The sequence below is a fragment of the Salvelinus fontinalis genome, chromosome 42 (assembly GCF_029448725.1).
Source record: "Salvelinus fontinalis isolate EN_2023a chromosome 42, ASM2944872v1, whole genome shotgun sequence".
Taxonomy (NCBI): Eukaryota; Metazoa; Chordata; class Actinopteri; order Salmoniformes; family Salmonidae; genus Salvelinus; species Salvelinus fontinalis.
The window spans coordinates 20,784,805-20,806,318 of NC_074706.1; the positions used below are offsets into that span (position 1 = coordinate 20,784,805).

Here is a 21,514-nt window from a genome sequence, read left to right on the forward strand (position 1 = left end):
GGGAGATTCCAAGATGTGGGAAGTGTGCAGGAGGGCATGGGACAGAGGATTGTGTAGTTGTGTGTGTTAACTGTAGGGGTGTCCATCTTGCTGGGGTTTGGATGTGTCCAGTGCGAGAGAGGTAAATTGAAGTGGCCAGACTAATGCAGAGGGTGTAGTATGCTGAGGCAGTTTAGAAAGTGGAGGAGGATGGGTCACGGGTGAGGGTCCTGAGAGGATCCCAGTGTGTAATTGAGTTGTAACAGTACAGAGGGATAGGGTAACGAGTGAGTTATGCTTCAGTAAGGTTGGCTTCTTAGCGATGGTTATCAACTATACCGCAGAAATGGAAAGTAAATCACAGAAAATGGATGTGGTGGCAGCTGCAGAGATGTATTTGGGTTTAAGATTTGACTTCATTAGAGTTTTACTGGGTGTGTTGAGGGGTGGTGTCCCGTTCTCCCAGTCCGTTGGTATGGTGCAGGAGACGATAGGGTAAAAGTAGTGGAATTGGGTAATGGGTTTTTAATGAGTGTAGGTGTCTACGGCTATATGTAACTTTCTTAGAGGACCAGGACTAATTAAGATAATTTTATGTAGGTAGGCTGTGATTGGCCTCAAACTCCAGGACTGTAGGTGGCGGTGTATGCACCCACAATTTGGATGCGATCCGCCAACCAAATTCCAAAGACTAAGTAAACGGAAGTAAACATGGTCAAGAACAATTTTCACGTTTGTGTTTTTGTCATTTAGACATTTTAACAACCATGGAATTCAAAGTATGACGAATTTAACTGCACAGCACTAAACACTTACCCCAAATAATATTTCATTCGCGTTGGCGACAGGACTTGGATGATAGATGTTAACGTTATCTAGTAAGTAACGCTAACTTAGCTGCTAACGTTAGCTAACAATGGCCATGGTTTTTCACACTCAAATAGCCTCCATTATGGAGGTGTTAGCGAATGCAGCCGTGGCAGAGATCTGTAAAGTCGTAGACGACGACTATGCAGTGTTTCGTTTGGAAATAACTCAAAGCCAGAAAGAAATCACGGCATTGCGGAGAAAACTTCAGCTAATCGAACTGAAGGTGGCACGGGAGCGCGCAGAGAAGACAATGCGAGAGCGTGTCCTCGCCAGTCGTCCCAGTAGTGTCAAGGTCCTCGACCGATACAGAGGAATGGCAAGAGGTACATTTTGTAGGGGTGTGTCACCCGGTTCCCCTTTACACATGTGTGAATTTAGATGTGTTAACCAGAATTTTGTCTTGGTCAGTTTTGAGAACGTATGCAATAATTCTCTTGATTACTTAGCTTGCTACAGTATCTTGCACAAAGACACTATCAAATTTACTGCATTTCATATTATTTACTGATTGAAAACAATGATGCATCGAACATAATCACTCGATCTATAAATATTATCTTCAGTTGTGTAGTGGTGCTTGGAGAAGTGGGTATACTTAAATTTTGCCCAAACATTTCCAAACGGCCTGCCCAGCGAAGGAAAGGCACCTTTGTGTGAAAAATTATGAGAAACCGTGACACACTCTGAATGACCTAAAATCATGAATCCAATATTGAGCTTCTGTGAAGGGAGTAGTGGTTCTGTGAAGGGAGTAGTACACAGCGTTGTACGAGATCTTCAGTTTCTTGGCAATTTCTCACATGGAATATCCTTAATTTGTCAGAACAAGAATAGACTGACGAGTTTCAGAATTAAGTTCTTTGTTTCTGGCCATTTTGAGCCTGTAATCGAATCCACATGCTGATGCTCCAGATACTCAACTAGTCTAAAGAAGGCCAGTTTTATTGCTTCTTTAATGAGAACAACACTTTTCAGCTGTGCTAACATAATTGCAAAATGGTTTTCTAATGATCAATTAGCCTTTTTAAAATTATGGTTTTTGGATTAGCTAACACAACGTGCCATTGGAACTCAGGAGTGATGGTTGCTGATAATGGGCCTCTGTATTCCTATGTAGATATCCCATTAAAAATATGCCGTTTCCAGCTACAATTGTTAATGTTGTAAATGACTATGTCTACACTGTATTTTTGATAAATTTGATATTTTAATGGACAAAATGTTTTGCTTTTCTTTCAAAAACAAGTACGTTTCTAAGTGACTCAACTTTTGAACGGTAGTGTATGTGGTTATTGTACAAATCTGAGTTTGCTTCATTTAGTATCATCTTAAATTAAGATATTGAATTATTATCAAATTAATAATTGAGTCTGACACACCGTGCAAGAATTGTCCACCACCCAAAGGACATCTAGCCAACTTGACACAATTGTGGGAAGCATTGGAGTCAACATGGACCAGCATCCCTGTAGAATGCTTTCGACACCTTGTAGAGTCCATACCCCAATGAATTGAGGATGTTCTGAGGGCAAAAGGGGGTGCAACTCAGTATTAGGAAGGTGTTTTTAATGTTTTGTATATTCAGTGTATAATATAGTGTTGAGCATTTACAGTAGCTAACCTAACCACCTCTTTTCCCCCAATCACTCTCTCAGGTGAAGGACATCTCACTGGAAGCCACAGAAGCTTTGTGAAGCCAGCGGGACACAATACATGGAGAGATGACCAGCCAATCACTGTTGATGAAGGGATTGGAACCTCAACCCAGCACGTTATCGTGATAGAGGTTAGTGTAATAGAATTACATCCAGGGCCTAAAACATACTTTTTTTGTATACCAGGCACTGTGGCAGGTAGATAAAAAAATATTTTAAAAATCATAATTAAAGCTATAATCTAACAGCCACACCAATTTTTTTTTTTTTTTTTTTTTTCAGACAAAATATTTTTGCCACCATAATAAAAATGTAAAAAACATGAGCATGCGTAGTAGAGGCAAAAATGTTTAGCTGCCCCTTTAAGGTTACCATAGTAACAGGGACACTTGCCTGTGATGATCTCACTAGTAGAGATCGACCATGTCTCTTTTTGCTAGCCGTGGAAGCAAACTCAAACATTGAAAGCAACCTAGCTTGTGAACAAAGCAATGTAAATAGACAAGAAACACAAGGACAAAGTCTAATTTTAGTAGACTTTTGAGTAAGTTAGACCAACATTTAAGGCTGAGTGCATTGCTTCTAAAATCAAGTCCTTCAGCACTTCGCCCACAGCCCACCAGACAGGCAGTGTTGCTTTGCAAGGTGGGGTAGCTATAACGTTTGAATTCCGATTTCTTTGTGCATTACCAGATATGAAACAAAACTGCTGAAATACTTTCAAAACAGCTACTGCAGCATTTATTTAGCTATATATCACAACTTGCACTTGTGCCCATACTTCACTTTTTATAAAATGCTTGCACTGTAGAGCCCTGAGTGTGACCACCCACCAACGTAGCAGGTGAATTAGACATTCTTTCCCGCCAATGTCAAAATCTACACGCAATTGGTGGGTGTTTAATTTTAGACCTTGATTACATCAAAATTACAGTATATCAAATGTGGCCAGTTTATTTCAGAATGGCTCCCCTCAGCTATTCACTGTCTTACATGTACATCCCCATTTATCCTCATTGCCAGCAGCATACCACCCTGCATACCACTGCTGGCTTGCTTCTGAAGCTAAGCAGGGTTGGTCCTGGTCAGTCCCTGGATGGGAGACCAGATGCTGCTGGAAGTGGTGTTGGAGGGCCAGTAGGAGGCACTCTTTCCTCTGGTCTAAAAAAAAATATCCCAAAATATCCCAATGCCCCAGGGCAGTGATTGTGTAGGGTGCCGTCTTTCGGATGGGACGTTAAACGGGTGTCCTGACTCTCTGAGGTCATTAAAGATCCCATGGCACTTATCGTAAGAGTAGGGGTGTTAACCCGGGTGTCCTGGCTAAATTCCCAATCTGGCCCTCAAACCATCATGGTCACCTAATAATCCCCAGTTTACAATTGGCTCATTCATCCCCCTCCTCTCCCCTGTAACTATTCCCCAGGTCGTTGCTGCAAGTGAGAACGTGTTCTCAGTCAACTTACCTGGTAAAATAACGGTAAAATAAAAAATAAACAATAAAAATAATCTGCCATAGGGGAGCTTGTGTGATTTCCCTATGACTTTGTTATCCAATTCTACTCATGTATCAGTAATTACCTCATTTCTTTCTTGTGTCAGTCTGAAGATGCAAGTCCTGGGGTCAAGCTGGAGAGGTCTGAAGAGGAGGAGGACCCACGGCACAGCAGAGACATCCAGACTGGAGTAGCCCCTCCTGTAGCCACGGAGGACCCCACCGCTGCCCCAGAGCTGTCCAGGACCCGACGCAGAATCACGGAGGTCAGTGGAACGCTGAACGCCGTCCTCAAGTCAGAGACAGATACAGAGACTTTAAGTGGGCTGGACCGACTGGGCTGTCCACCTGCTCCCCGCTCAGAGTATTTACTTTATGGTAACCCGAGCAAGAGGACGGCTCTGTCCCATCAGGACTCAGGTGACACGTTACAGACTGGCAATGATCCGTCCTGTTCATACGCTACAAGGACAGAGATGCTACCCGGTGACATGCCTGTGGGCTTAGATACACAGACTAATCCAATGGGAGCGGACTGGAACCAGTACAGTAGTAGTGTAAACTCTGAAGGCTTCCTAGATAAGAAAGGAGAGGGTCTGGTCGTAGATGAGGTGAAAGTGGAGGGCGATGCTCCTCTGATATGGAATGCAGACGGGACTCACTTAGGAGAACCACACTCGCAGGGAAACACCAGTGACTTCTTAGACTACAGGGAAAGCTTAGAGACAAATCTAAATGTCGCCACCCACTCACCTTTACACGCACTCGGGGATCGCGACCCAGTGTCCACGTCCTTGGCACCATCCGATTCACACAGCAGCGTACTTTTCGATCAGGTATTGAACTCAAAGGACCAAAGTGCTCAGGCTCAGGGAGGGGGAGCAACAACAGGTGGTAAAGAGAAACGGTTCCTCTGCATGTTCTGTAACAAAGGCTTCAGCTGCCCCCAGAAGGTGGAGATCCACCAGAGGGTCCACACAGGGGTGAAACCCTTCAATTGTACCCAGTGTCACATGCGCTTCGCCCAGGCCTGCAACCTGAAGAGGCACCAGAGGGTCCACACAGGGGAGAAACCCTACAGCTGCCCCCAGTGTGAGAAGAGGTTCTCCCACCAGCACCATCTGAAGATGCACCTGAATGTCCATACGGGAGAAAGGCCATTTGCCTGTATGTACTGCGAAAAGAGGTTCTCAGAGAGGAGCTACCTCAGGATACACCAGCAGAAAAACCATTCCACTCTATAACATAAAGGAACCATTCCACTTGATAGCTTCTGACAATTAGATCAACCCCTGCATTAAAGACAGATGCATTTTCAGTGTTGTCAGCAGGAAAGATCCACAGATGCCTTTGGAATAACGAGAGTAACAGATTTCAGTGTTGTATATTCCTGGGTAAAATATTGCATTCAGCTATTGTGTGATATATTTAAGATTATAAAGTCTGTTACATATTGTGTTTGTACTGTGTACATTTACATTTAAGTCATTTAGCAGACGCTCTTATCCAGAGCGACTTACAAATTGGTGTAGGCTATATGTTGTCACAAATGCATATTTCTTTGCTTCCATTCAACTACTTACACTGAACAAAAATGTAAGGGCAACAATTTCCAAGATTTTACTGAGTTACAGTTCATATAAGGAAATCTGTCAATTTTATGAATTTCACATGACTGGGCAGGGGCGCAGCCATGGATTGGCCTGGAAGGCAATAGGCCCACCCACTGGGGAGACAGGCCCAGGTAATCAGGATTAGTTTTTCCCCACAAAAGGGCTTTATTACAGACAGAAACACTCATCAGTTTCATCAGCTTTCCAGGTGGCTGTTCTCAGACTATTCCGCATGTGGCGAAGCCAGATGCGGAGGTCCTGGGCTGGCAATGTTTACACATGGTCTGCGGTTGTGAGGCCGGTTGGACGTACTGCTAAATTCTCTAAAACAACGTTGGAGGTGGCTTATGGTAGAGAAATGAACATTAAATTATCTGGCAACAGCTCTGGTTGACATTCCTGCAGTCAGCATGCCAATCGCACTCTCTCTCAAAAATGTAGACATCTGTGGCATTGTGTTTGACAAAACGGCACATTTTAGTGACCTTTTATTGTCCCCAGCACAAGGTGCACCTTTGTAGTGATCCTTCTGTTGAATCAAATTCTTGTAATGCCACACCTGTCAGGTAGATGGATTATCTTGGCAAAAGACAATTGCTCACTAACAGGGATGTAAACAAATTTGTGCACAAAATTTGAGACAAATAAGCTTTTTGTGCATATGGAACATTTCGGGGATCTTTTATTTCAGCTCATGAAACATGGGACCAACACAACATGTTGCGTTTATATTTTTGTTTGGTGTGTGTGTATATATATGTGATTTTCATATGTTGTATTCAAAATGGGACTTTTCATGCTAAGACTTCCAATGAGGCTCTCTTTAGCAGTGGTGGAAAAAGTACCCAAAAGTCATACTTGAGTAAAAGTAAAGATACCTTCATAGAAAATGTCTCAAGTGTAAGGCACCCACTAAAGTACTACTTGAGTGAAAATATTTGGTTTTAAATATACTTATGTGTCAAAAGTAATTTACAAACAAAGCATGTATTTAGTGCTTCCACAAGATCAGAGGCAGTAGGGATGACCAGGGACGTTCTCTTGGTAAATGTGGGAATTTGGCAATTTCCTGTCCTGCTAAGCATTCAAAATGTAAGAGTACTTTTGGGTGTCAGGGAAAATGCATGGAGTTGAAAGTACATTATTTTCTTTAGGAATGTTGCGGAGTTAAAATAAAAGATGTCGAAAATATAAATGGTAATGTACAGATAAGCAAAAAAACGCCCGTGCAGTTGTGGGTGAACAGGGAGTATAGGAGGGAACTAAGCACACACCCCTGAGGGGCCCCCGTGTTGAGGGTCAGCGTGGCGGATGTGCCTACCCTCACCACTTGGGGACTGCCCGTCAGGAAGTCCAGGAGAGTGGAGATGTTAACATACTTTCTGAATGCACTGTATATTGTGTTCTTAAGTACTTTACACCACTGTTCTTTAGTATACATCACATCTGATCTCACCCTATTCTGCATACACCCAACAGTGCATTATAACCATTACACATAAGGCCTACTAAATATGCCCAGAAATCAAATGTTATTTGTCACATTAAATGTGCTTTGTAAATAAAAGGTGTAGATTAACAGTAAAATGCTTACTTACGCGCCGTTCCCATGCACTAAGAAAAATGTACAAATAATAGAAAGATAATACCATGAGGAATAAATTCACAATGAGTAGCGATAACTTTGCTATATACATGGGGTACCACTACCGAGTCAATGTGCAGGGGTACAAGGTAACAGCAGTCTTCTTGCTTGGGGGTAGAAGCTGTTCAGGGTTCTGTTGGTTCTTGGTGCATCAGTACCACTTGCCGTGTGGTAGCAGAGAGAACAGTCCTGGGTGACTGGAGCCTTTGACAAGTTTTAGGGCCTTCCTCTGACACCACCTGGTATAGAGGTCCTGGATGGCAGAGAGCTCGGGTCCAGCGATGTGATGTCAACACCAAGATTGAGACTCTCGACCCGCTCCACTAAAGCCCTGTGGATGGGGGTATGCTCGGCCCTCCGTTTCCTGTGGTCCACGATCAGCTCCTTTGTTTTGCTGACATTGAGGGAAAGGTTGTTGTCCTGGCACCACACTGCCAGGTCACTGACCTCCTGCCTATAGGCTGTCTCATCGTCGGTGATCAGGCCTACCACCGTCGTGTCGTCAGCAAACTTAATGGTGGTGTTGGAGTAGTTTGCGCGCTAACAGGGAGTATGGGAGGGGACTAAGCACGCACCCCTGAGAGGCCCCGTGTTGAGGGTCAGCGTGGCGGATGTGCCTACCCTCACCACCTGGAGACTGCTCGTCAGGAAGTTCACAATATAGAGTGCATTCAGAAAGTATTCAGACCCCTTGCATTTTCCACATTTTGTTATTTGCAGCTTTATTCTAAAATGGATCAAATTTAAAGAACTCCTCAATCAACACACAATAGCCCATAATGACAAAGCGAACACAGGTTTTTAGAAATTTTTGCCAATGTATTAAAAATAGAAAAATATTAATGCCTTATTTAAGTATGTATTCAGACCCTTTGCTATGAGACTTGAAATTGAGCTCCGGTGCATCCTGTTTCCATTTGGTCATCCTTGAGATGTTTCTACAGCTTGATTGGAGTCCACCTCTGGTAAATTCAATTGATTGGACATGATTTGGAAAGCCACACACCTGTCTATATAAGGTCCCACGGTTGACAGTGCATGTCAGAGCAAAAATCAAGCCATGAGGGCAAAGGAATTGTCAGTAGAGCTCAGAGACAGGATTGTGTCGAGGCACAGATCTGGGGAAGGGTACCAAAAAATGACTGCAGCATTGAAGGTCCCCAAGAACACAGTGGCCTCCATCATTCTTAAATGGAAGAAGTTGGGAACCCCCCAAGACTCTTCCTAGAGCTGGCTGCCCAGCAAAACTGAGCAATAAGTGAAGGGCTTTGGTCAGGAAAGTGACCAAGAACCTGATGGCTACTCTGACAGAGCTCTAGAGTTCCTCTGTGGAGATGGGTGAACCTTCCAGAAGGACAACCACCTCTGCAACACTCCAGCATTCAGGCCTTTATGGTAGAGTTGCCAGACGGAAGCCGCTCCTCAGTAAAAGGCACATCACTACCCGCTTGGAGTTTGCCAAAAGGCACCTAAAGGACTCTCAGACCATGAGAAACCAGATTCTCTGGTCAGTTGAAACCAAGATTTGAACTCTTTGGCCTGAATGCCAAGTGCCACGTCTGGAGGAAACCTGGCACCATCCCTGCGGTGAAGCATGATAGTGGCAGCATCATGCTGTGGGGATGTTTTTCAGCAGCAGGGACTGAGAGACTAGTCAGAATCGGAGCAAAGTACAGAAAGATCCTTGATGAAAACCTACTCCAGAGCGCTCAGGACCTCAGACTGGGGTGAAGGTTCACCTTCCAACGAGACAACGACCCTAAGCACACAGCCAAGACAACGCAGGAGTGGCTTCGGCACGAGTCTCTGAATGTCCTTGAGTGGCCCAGACTTGAACCCGATTTAAACATCTCTGGAAAGACCTGAAAATAGCTGTACAGTGACGTTCCCCAGCCAACCTGACAGAGCTTGAGAGGATCTGATGAAAAGAATGGGAGAAACTCATACCCAAGAAGACTTGAGGCTGTAATCGCTGCCAAAGGTGCTTCAACAAAGTACTGAGTAAAGGGTCTGATTACTTATGTAAATGTGATTTCAGTTGTAATTTTTTTAATTTATACATTTGCAAGGGGTCTGAAACACCTACTGTACACTTCAAAATAGTTTAGTCAGGTTTGTCTGATGACTTTTGACTTATCATAGCGGACTTGTTTTTACCCACAACAACCTATTTATTTCCACCATGATGGTTTTAACAACAATGAAGTCATTCTGTAACTACAGTATAGGCCTCAAACGTAGTGGGGATGGGTAAACACTCCATGTTGAATGTGTGTTTATTATCTGTGTGTGCGTTCTATCACTTGCAAGAAAATTGACGATTTTAATTAGCTGATGCACATTGTGACAGAGCATTTGTTTGAATTTAAACTGTTTCTAATGTTCACAAGTATGGCCCATCCATCATTAAAGTGTGTTTATTATCTGTGTGTATGTACCTGAGGGAGTGTATGTCTGTGTAATCTGTATTATGGCTCTCTTCCAGGAGGAGGGTCCAGAGGTGCTGCTGGTGAAGGAGGAGGGTCTGGGGAACCCTGAGGAGACCATAGTCATGGAGGACAACCAGACTACACCTCCTCCTGAACCCACAGAGGAACCAGCTGAGCAGCACAGGACCACACACAGTCTCACTGAGGTGAGCCCAATGTAAACTACTCTCTGAATGGTATTAGATCAAATCATATTTTATTTGTCACATGCGCAGAATACAACAGTGAAATGCTTACTTACAAGCCCTTAACCAACAATGCAGTTTTAAGAAAAAATAAGTTAAAGTATTTACTAAATAAACTGAAGTAAACAATAAATAAAAATGGTGAAAAAAATAAGAAAATTGAAAAATAACATAATTAAAGAGCAACAATAAAATAACAGTAACAAGGCTATACACAGGGGGTAACGGTACAGAGTTGATGCGCGGGGGCACAGGTCAGTAGAGGTAATTGAGGTAATATGTACATGTAGGTAGAGGTAAAGTGACTGCATAGATAATAAACACAGAGTAGCAGCAGCGTAAAAATGGGGGGGGGGTCAATGCAAATAGTCCGGTTAGCAGTTAAGGAGTATTATGGCTTGGGGTTAGAAGCTGTTAAGCCTTTTGGACCTATACATGGCGCTCCAGTACCGCTTGCCATACGGTAGCAGAGAGAACAGTCTATGACTAGGGTGGCTGGAGTCTTTGGCAACTTTTAGGGCCTTCCTATACCGCCTGGTATAGAGGTCCTGGATGGCAGGAAGCTTGGCCCTTGTGATGTACTGGGCCGTGCGCACTACCCTCCGCATCCACAAAGCCTCTCAGAGTACAAGTGCTGATCTAGGATCAGTTTTGCTTTTTAGATTATAATGAATTGGACTGTAAACAGGCAGGGAACTGATCTTTGATCAGCACTTCTATTCTGAGACTCTCTTAGGATATGGCCCCAGGTCTTGATTAATTTTGTCTTAAGTGTGCCTTTGCCTTTGAATTGTCAAACCATTTTAATGAGTGTCATGTAATTAAATTAACTAATACATTTGTATGGTGTCAAATCAACTAACATGTTTGCATAGTTCTCATAGCAATCCCTCATTGCCTAATCAGAAGATGGTCCATAGCAGGGTGCTCATATCAGATTTCTTGATCCAACATCCTCTCACTCTGTATCTCTTACAGTCAGTAGACATGGAGGATGGGAAGCCTGATCTGCTGCTGGTCAAAGAGGAGACAATAGAAGACGGACCAGAGAGCATTGACCTGCTGAGTGGATTAAAGATGGGGGAGCAAGGTAAGAGAGAAATACATACAGCCTACATATAGAATAGTGATGCAACTGGTTATTATTCTTTTATAAAATGAAATGAATACAACTTATGTTTGTATACAAAAACACACATTATAATGTATGAACTTGACCAGTTAATTGACTCAAAATATGTATGAGTTTCCCTTCAGTCAGTCAACTTCGGTACAACACACTCTTGCGACTTTGGTTGACAGATCTACAATCTCACCTGACAAGGCCAATGAAATCTGTGCCTCGCTGGAAGCCCCGCCTTCCACAGGTGATAAACATGAGGCACAGATTCCTTCCTTCAATTATTCTGCTCTTCACCTTGGTGTGAACAGGAACGATTCACGCTAATAAAACAAACAATTGGAAAACGAGACTTATGTTGCGCCAACTAAACTGTCCCATAGTGGTAGAGTGTGCTCACCCTCTGTATGTTGTGTGCTTAGTTTGTATTTGTTCTCACAAGTTTCCTAATCACAAACAATTAGTTATTCTTCAATTTGCTGGAAGAAAATGATTAAAACGGTTAAGAAAGCGGCCGAGGCGACGATGTGTTCATTCACCCAGTCATGCAGTTATACTATTTCTCTGAAAGATGCTCACGATTTATGTGTATTTTGTCTCGGCTTGGAACACGCTCAGGCAGCACTCGCTTGAACCAGTCTGTGTGAGCATTGCCACATACTGCGTGCAAACTCCATGGCAAGACGTGTCGCATTCTTGAGAAAGCTTGGAGTTACCGATGGCAACTTTCCTTTCCCGTATGCCGGTATCTCGCCTGGGACTGAGGTGCAGGAAACCGAGAGAGATTTGGGGCTTTGGTGGAAGCCTCCAGCAAGGAGATAGTGAGCCGGCTGGTTTGTCTCCCATGATGACATACAGGACACAGTTTTCGGATGACAACATGGTGTTCTGGACGCTTCAGGAGTTTCTCGGAAGAGGACTTGCCAGACAGCCACCCCCTAACGCTATGTGAGTAGCGGGGTAAACCCTGGTATCCAACCTATTGTTCATAGAATTGTGCCGCAGGGTGGCTATACATTTTGGAGTTGAAGTGGCCATGTTCACACCCGTGGCAAAGTCAAGGTTCGGTGGGAAGTATCAGCCCCCTGTGGTTGCCACAGTCAAGCACCACCTACCCCTGTTTCTGGATTTCGTCGAAGAATTTATGACAAGCTGGTCCAACCCGCATTCAGCTCAGCTGATGCTGCATTGGTGTGCCTCCTTCATGGATCTGGAGGGGATGGATTGGGCGGGGCTGGTGCACACACCTCCAGTCTATAGCAAGCTACCTAGCCTGTTGGCTAACAAGGGTGTGGCTAATGCGGATCCTACGCTCCCTAACAAGCACTGTCGCTTTTCACCTGCTCAGCTGGATAAGGTGTATTGCACAGAGGGGGTGGCTGATCCCTGTTGTCTATAACTGTACTGCAGGTTTACCAGACAGAGTTGCTGCCGGAGCTTGGCATGGCTTTGCCTGCAGGAGAGCCCCACACAGATCTCCTGGATGAGATTCGTGTTACGGCTGACTTCATTCTGCTCACGTCCCGGTGCACCGTTCTGGCACTCGGCAAGAGCAGGGGCGCTACTGTGGTGGCACACTGTCATCTTTGACGTTTTCAGAGAGAGTGGGACAGACAAATGTACCTCTGAGCCGATTTGTCCTCCGGGGTTGTTCGGTTTGGCCCTGGGGGCCATGCAGGCCTGGTTCAAGGCCAGGAAGAGGCGCGGCGTACTTTTCTCCCTCCTTTGGGGATGCTGGGCCGGCTAAGCGGGCTGTCCCAGGGGCCCGGCCCAGCACCGGCCTGATTGGCGTTGCGCCTGTCAATCTGCCTGGCACAAGCGCCACACCGCTTCCAGGGGCGACATGGTCCTGCTACGGCACAGGAAAGGAGACTTCAGGCAAACGTTTCCACCTAAACAAATTGTTTCAAACCCATTGTTTGCGGATGTTAGGAGTGTTGTGTATTCCACATATGAGTTCAATAAAACCTGTCCCTCCACATTGACACAAGTTTGTCGAGTGTGGTGGAAACATATTTTTCCCAGGCCACTACTGGGGGCGTCATGCCTCCTCAGATGGCACTTTACAGGAGACTCGCTGCCTGATCTGCCCTGGATCATCGTTGTACGAATCACCCCCACGTTTTGCGGCATCATCATGTCAACTGTTCCCCTGGCCTCAGTGCCAGTATTAAGGGAGGAAATATCCTCCCTGCTCCAGAAACAGGCAGAACAAATGGTTCCTCTGTTGGAAGCCCAGGACAGCTGGTACAGTCTGTATTTCCTGGTTCCGAAAAGGGACGGTGGTTTAAGCCATATTCTAGACATGAGTACCCTGAACAAGCATCTCACAGTTCGCAAGTTCAAAATGCTCACAAACCAGTGGCTATTACTGTCCATGTGTCCAGGCAATTGGTTCACCCACTATCGGCCTAAAGGATGCGTACTTTCGTGTGCCCATGTACCCCAGTCACATAAAGTTCCTGAGGTTCCATTACGAGGCGATAACCTACAAGTTTTTGGTACTCCTGTTCGGCTTGTCCCTCTCGCATCTCGTCTTTTCACGGGTGGTGGAGGCGGCTCTGGCACCCATCAGGGGCTGAGGGTGTTGGCCTATCTAGACAGTTGGCTGATAGCAGTCAAAGGAACAAGCAGTGTTACACACATCGAGGCTGGTGCCCCATGTTCATTCTCTAGGTTTTATTGTAAACCAGAAAAAGAGCTTCCAGCTCTGCTTGACCCAATTTTGGTTGGGCCGCACAGTACGTTTTCACCAGTTCCTGCGCCTACTGGGGAGGATGGCTTCTATGATATGGTGGTCAGTCCCCTGGAACTATTATTGATGCAGCTGTTCCAGTGCTGGGTGCTAGCAACGCGCTTGGAAGCATCTTGCCACCTAAACTTGTCAATTCCAGTGTCCCCGACATACCTTCGTGCACTGGCCCAGTGGAGGGATCCCCAGCTACTGTCGCAAGGGGTTCTCATGGCCCAGGTGTTGTCCCGCAAGGTGGTCACAACAGACTCATCCCCCCAGGGGTGGGGGTGCACTGTGCAATGGGTTACTCAATTCGGAAAGTACGGACGGTGTCATAGTGCCCGGCTTATCAATTACCTGTAACTTCTGACTGTGTACTTGGCACTCAGGAGTGGAGACTAGGGCCAACGTTGCCAGGAAACGCACAGTGTCGTCTATTTTTCTCATTGAGGGACCAGTGCTCAGTTGAAAACGATCGCTTTGGTGCACCAGTGGCCTTGTCTCAGGCGCACAGGCAGGTTTGGCATGGGAGGCCGGATATTCGGTTCCAATGGGCCTGGCCCCTGAGAGGGCCAATCTGATGGCTAGAGGTTTACCGCCAAATGGTATTGCTACCATTCAGTCTGCAAGGGTGCTCTCCACAACAGGGCTGTATGCATATAAGTGGTAAGCGTTTGAGCTCTGGGGCCTAGATTAAGGACTTGTTCCTTATCAGTGCTCTTTGAGGGACATCCTTATGTTCCTACAGGAGCATTTCGAGCAGGGGTGGGCATTCTCAACATTAAAAGTGTACATGGCCGCCATCTCAGCCTGTCATGTGGGAATTGACGGAGCCTCACTGGGAGCCCACCCCCTGATTGTGCAGTTCCTGAAAGGTGTACGTTGTCTCAGACCGGTCTCTAAACCTATTGTGCCCACATGGGACTTGGCTCTGGTTTTGGAGGCACTATGTGCGGCCCTCTTTGAGCCTCTGGAGTCGGTGGATCTGAAGATCCTCTTCTACAAAAGATCTATACTCGTGGCTTTGGCCTCAGTTAAACTTGTTGGGGACTTCCACGCGTTATCCGTACACTCTTCTTGGACTCAGTTCGCCCTGTGCGACAAAGGTTGACAATGCAGCCTTCGCCCCGAAAGTCATGTTCTACAGGTCCTTTTAGCTTTTGAGCTATTTCCCTTTTCACCTCCTCGTTTTGCTTCTGAAAAGCAAAAGAGGTTACATGTCCGGTGTGCGCTTAACGCACGTACTTTGAACTGACCTGGGATATCCAGTTATGTGACCAGCTTTTTGTATGTGTCGCTAATCCAGCTCCCGGCAGGGCGCTCTCTAAACACTCTCTCTCCCACTGGGTTGTGGAGGCTATCTCCCTGGCATATAGCGGCAAAGGTTACCTAGCTGTTCCAGCTCCTACTTCACAAGGGGTCTGGCAGCATATTGGGCATTGTTTAAAAGGTTGACTAGAGGAGATATTTGTGCCACGGCGAGTTGAGCATCACCACACATTTTTTAAAGGTTTTATCGCTTGGATGTCACTGCTCCAGTGTAGCCCACAATGTGCTTACAGCTGGGATGGGAAATAATTTGGCCAGCACGCTGTGGGTGGTCTGCCATGGGCTGTTTCATTTAGTATCCGTTGGGGTCGGCTAGGTCGTGATTATATTTTCCCATAGTGTGCTATTCCGAAATGGACTGACTGAAAGGGAACGTACTGTTCCCTGAAGGAGAAAAATTAGATACAACACCCGTTTGGCCCTGCGCCACCCGTTCCTGGGCTTGGTGAAGAGCGGTATTTAAATTTAAGGAATAAATCCAGTTTCACTCCTTCAGGGAACAGTAGTCATAGTCATAACGTTATGTTTTCTCTGGCATGTTTATAAATTCTTGTTAGCAGTTGATGTTATTCTTCAATAACACAAACCCCAAGGCAAATCGGGGAGAAAAATAGGTTTATTCAAAGAGGACAAATCATAGATGTTATGCTGGGAGGTAGATGTTCAGTCTCCCCTGTCCTCAGCTTTTCTCCACAGAACAAAGGAACAGGATGTCATTCATAACCCCCCACATAGCGTGGGATTGACCAATCAGAAGTCCTTGCAGTACAACTGGGCCAATGGCCAAATAACAAGTATCCTGCTCCAGACTCAATGTACAGACCAATGAAAACGTGGCACTCGTAGCTCTGCGTGCAGGACTGACATTCCACAGATTCTAAACAGCTGTGGAACTGAAGACCAACTATTTACTCTTGTCCTCTCATCCTCTGCGTTGTGTATTTATCTTCTAAATATTCTTATAGTCTGTTTTGTTACCTCTTCCTGCAGGTGGTTGGCTGGAGGTTAACAGAGGAGATTGGATGGCCATTTTGGATTGCCAGACCGGTGCAGTCAAGGGCCCAGAGGAGAACGTCACTGAGCAGGCCAGGTCCAGAAGTGACATAGTCGAGGTCTGTGGATGGGACAGCGTGCTCAACTCTGGGCTGGGGATCAACACTGTTAACCACAACCAGAAACAAACAGCCGAACACAAAACCACAACTGAACTTAGTCTCCATGACAACAGACTGGCTGAGACCACTGCGAGGCGTAGATTTGGTCTGCAGGGACGTGGAGGTGTCCGTATGCGGTTGGAGAGAACAGACACAGACTCGGCTAGCGATGCTCCGTCCTGCTCCTATAGTTGTGATTCAGAGAGACTGATGGCGCCTCAGGTTAACCCTCTAACAGATGCTGCCTTCAGCCTGCCTTCTATAGGATCTATCAACTGGAACAGGGACCCTGTGACAACACAGACCCTCCCTGGCCTTCATCCTCCTCACACTCTCCTTATCTTAAACCAGACCTCAGACAATGCTTCAACACTAAATGGCTACACAAGCCCATTGACAAATGACAGTAGTAGAGACGGAATCAGTAAAGAAAAACGCTTCCCGTGTTCGTTCTGTGGGAAAGCTTTCAGTTTCCCCAAACAGGTGGAGATCCACCAGAGGATACACACAGGGGAGAAACCGTTCGGCTGTCACCTGTGCCGGGCCCGTTTCTCCCGATCGACGCACCTGAAGAGGCATCAGAGGGTCCACACAGGGGAGAAACCCTACAGCTGCCCCCAGTGTGAGAAAAGGTTCTCCCACCAGCACAATATGAAAGTGCACCTGAAGGTCCACACGGGAGAGGCCGTTCGCCTGTACGCACTGCGGAAAGAGGTTCTCAGAGAGGAGACACGTCAGGATAGATCAGCAGAAAATGCACACGACCCATGTCTAGAGTATAGGGACATGTAATGTAGTACAAGCATTTATAAGCATTTCGCTACACCCGCAATAACATTGCTAACACGTATGTGACCAATATAATTTGATTTTATGATTTAGTACTAGTTTGGGATGTAGTAGGGAACTGGATGAGGTAAACTGAGGAAATAATGAGTGTGATGAGGCAGAGTAGATGATATGGTGTCTGTAAAAGTGCTTCGCTGATGTAAAGTGACAACCTTGTCCTGTTTGTGTGCAATGTAATGTTTTATCCTTTTCCAAAGTATTCTAAAATGTATTTTATTAAAGCGAGGGTACTAGATGTACGGTAAAGTGTTACCATAGTGAGAGAAGTTATTCAACTTGTCACGTATCATATTGTGCAATAAAAGTACTGAACTTCACGTTATGAGTGTAGGACTATTTGGTTTAAATGAAATACAAAATTGACTGTGTGCTGACTTACTTGGTTATTTTTGTATCATTGTAGGGACTGACTTTCCCTTCTCAGTCGAACCAAAACATATTTAATTCACATATGGACATGAAAGTTACTTAGCCTACAACACAGCACACAATCCCAACAACCCCCACAACAATGTCTAGAGGGAGCTCAAAGACTAACCATCTGAGGGTGGTGGCTCCTGCTTCTCCCTCCTCTGGTGTCATTGGGTCACAACGTGGGAGGTCGAGCATGAGGATGGACGCCGACAAGCTGTGCGCCTACCCCATGTCTGGTAAGCACTTTACTGAGGTGTACTGTGAATAAGCACCAGACCGTTCACACCAAGGAGAGGTCCTTCAAGTGCAAACTATGTTACAAGAGCTTCTCCTTCCTGAGTATCCTTATCAGACATAGGAGTGTCCACAATGGGGAGAAATCGTAGCCGTGTGGCTTGAGATGTACATGTGAAGTGTTTTTGGGTAAGAGGGTAATTAACCACATACCCCTTATTAACACTTCGTTAGCTTGTCATTTGAAACAGGACTAAAAAATACTTGTTTTTACAGAGACAGTAAACCTATGCTAGAACAAAGACAGTTGAATATTTACCTTATTGAGGTGATGTAGATTGAATAAAGTAATTAATTCTATTATTTTTTTACTCTATTCTTGCAAAGATACTGTTCAACAAAAAAAAAGTCTGCTCAGCTTGAAAGATACTGATCATAGTAGATTTGGGGCTCTATTTTAACAAACCTAATGGTAAATCTTAGCGAGGCTGTGGTGGTAGTGCTATAGGTTCAGGGGTGTGTATAAAATATTTATTTTATTTCACAGTTGGAATTATGGGCAAGGTAGCTGGTGTAAAAAGTCTGGGTTTTGATGAATAAGCAAGATGTAGGTGTTGAGGCTTGACCCCAGTTGTCACTAGTTACATAAGCCACAACCACAACAAAATTGGCTGTATTGTAAAAATTCATGAAAACAAAAATGTGCTTTTTGGTCAATTTAAAGGTGCAATATGCAGAAATCGCTCTGCCATTTCCTGGTTGTGAAACTTCGAGTAGTTCGCCTAATTTCAGTTTATGTGCCAAAACAAGCAGTGTAGAGAATCACTGTACCATCTAAACTGCAGTGAAATGTATTTTCAATAACCCAAAATATAGTATTTTCAGCTGGTGTATGAAACCGAAAGTAAGACAAAAATTAAACTTAAGAAAGGGAAGTATAGAAACAGCGCACATAGAACGGATCTACAGCTTCTTAGACTTGCTATCGAGGTGAATGACATATCTATAACTCACATTTCTGTGGGGTAGCACAAAAAGTTACATATTGCAGCTTTAAGGTTAGGCAAACGGTTAGCAATGTGGTTAAGGTTAGAGTTAGGTTTAAATCAGATTTTGAGAAGACAAATTGTAGAAATAGGAAGGGTTTATGACTTTGGATATGTGGTAAGGAGTGACGACCCTTCACTGGCCAATCAGAACGTACTCCATGGCTAAATATGTGGTTGCTTCAAGTTGTGTATTTATGGTCTTTTATGTATTTCATTCTCATCAACTCCAATTCTAACGTTAGTCCGTTATAGCCTAGTTTGATTTATTTTTGTTTCTGTAGGCTATTTAACAATCTAGGCCTATCCCATATTTGCTAAATATGTTTAACATGTTTGCAGTCCACATTGTTCTGAGTAATTGCATGGTTTCAATATGGAAATATATTTAGGCAATAAGGCCCGAGAGGGGGTGTGGTATATGGCCAATATACCACGGCTAAGGGCAGTTCTTAGCACGATGCAACACGGAGTGCCTGGACACAGCCCTTAGCTGTTGTATATTGGCCATATATCACAAACCCCTGAGGTGCCTTATTGCTATTATAAACTGTTTACCAATGGAATTAGAGCAGTAAAAATAAGGGTTTTGCCATACCTGTGGTATACGGGCTGATATACCACGGCTGTCAGCCAATCAGCATTCAGGACTCGAACCATCCAGTTAATAATGTTAAACATAGCATTCACGCTAAAATGCATTCATTATGTCTGAGCCATGGACATACCAAATGTTGTCAATAAGAAAGTTTACATTCACTAGGCTATTGATAAGACCTAAAAAGACAGTGAATAATTTTAATAAAATTATAATAAAATGAAACAACTTGTTTTAAGTATGCTTTCTCTAAATGGTTATAGACACCAGAATTGCTCACCAGAATAAGACCCTCAATATTTTTTGGAAAGGAGCATCAAGCTCATTCCCTTGCACATTCACCACTCTGTGAAGTTAATTTATTTAATCTGTAGACTAACAAACAGTGGTGTAAAGTACTTAAGTAAAAATACTTTAAAGTACTACTTAAGTAGTTTTGGAGGGTATCTGTACTTTACTTAACTATTTATATTTTTGACTACTTTACTTCACTACATTCCTTAAGAAAATAGTGTACTTTTTACTCCATACATTTTACCTGACACCCAAAAGTACTCATTCCATTTTGAATGCTTAGCAGGACAGGGAAATGGTCCAATTCACGCACTTATCAAGAGAACATCTCTGGTCATGCCCACTGCCTCTGATCTGGTGGACTCACTAAACACTCATGCTTCGTTTGTAAATTATGTCTGAGTGTTGGAGTGTGGCCCTGACTATTTGTACATTTAAAAAACAAGAAAATGGTGCTGTCTGGTTTTCTTAAGATAACGAATTTGAAATCATTTGTACTTCTACTTTCAATACTTAAGTATATTTTAGCAATCACATTTTGATACTTAAGTGTATTTAAAACCAAATATATAATTTCACTCAAGTAGTATTTTAGTGGGTGACTTTCACTTTTAATTGAATCATTTTCTATTAAGGCATCTATACTTTTACTCAAGTATGACAATTGGGACATTTTTCCACCACTGCTAATACACTGCATGCCTTCCCGAGTCGTAGTGTCCCGGGAGGACAACACAACACATCATCGCATGACTCCAAGTTTACTTCGATATGATAGTTATTATAGCAATATTTGTGCATAAAGGCGTTTCCACTGTCATTTCTCACATTATTTATTTAACTGACACAAAAAGATCCCACCATGTTGAACGAATAAATTGTCTGTCGGCCTTAATAAAATTGTATCGGCATTTCATGTTTCCATCAGCCCCGTAGTTTCTTTTTTCATGCGTCAGGTAATTAATCTGCATAAAATGGTTGGATGGAAACGTGGTTACTGACTAATTTCTCAGAAGAGGGGGAAAAAAACATAAGCAAATTCAGTAATAGATTACATAGGATGAAGAAACAATACTCCATGCCGCAACTCCATACTACTTGTAAGACATAGAGAACTGATAATGAATATCTACCTGGTCTCAGAGCATTTTGTATGATTCTGTAAGTAAATCCGAGACACTCCATTTAGTATGATATGTTATGTTTGGTATGGTTACATACGACAGATGGTTACTTAAGGCAATGGGTGGGCATATAACTAGAACGTCTAGCAACCCAAAGGTTGTGAATTCGAATATTGTAGTAACCAAAAAAGTGTTAAACAAATCAAAACATATTTTATATTTAAGATTCTTCAAATAGTCACCCTTTGCCTTGATGACAGCTTTGCACACTCTTGGCATTCTCTCAACCAGCTTCACCTGGAATGCTTTTCTAACAGTCTTGAAGGAGTTCCCACATATGCTGAGCACTTGTTGACTGCTTTTCCTTCACTCTACGGTCCAACTCATCCCAAACCATCTCAATTTGGTTGAGGTCGGGGGATTGTGGAGGCCAGGTCATCTGATGCAGCACTCCATTATTCTCCTTCTTGGTCAAATAGCCCTTACACAGCCTGGAGGTGTGTTTTGGGTCATTGTCCTGTTGAAAAACAAATGATAGTCCCACCAAGCCCAAACCAGATGTGATGGCGTATCACTGCAGAGTGCTGTGGTAGCCATGCTGATTAAGTGTGCCTTGAATTCTAAATAAATCACAGACAGTGTGATAAAGGAATTTATATGTTTAAAGATAATGATTAAATAATTCCA

General features: G+C 44.1%; 1 pseudogene; it reads left to right on the top strand.

Annotated features, from left to right (window-relative positions):
• Window positions 1–650: 650 nt before the first annotated feature.
• Window positions 651–17,434, top strand: LOC129841006 (transcriptional repressor CTCFL-like; annotated as a pseudogene).
• The last annotated feature ends 4,080 nt before the right edge of the window (window positions 17,435–21,514 follow it).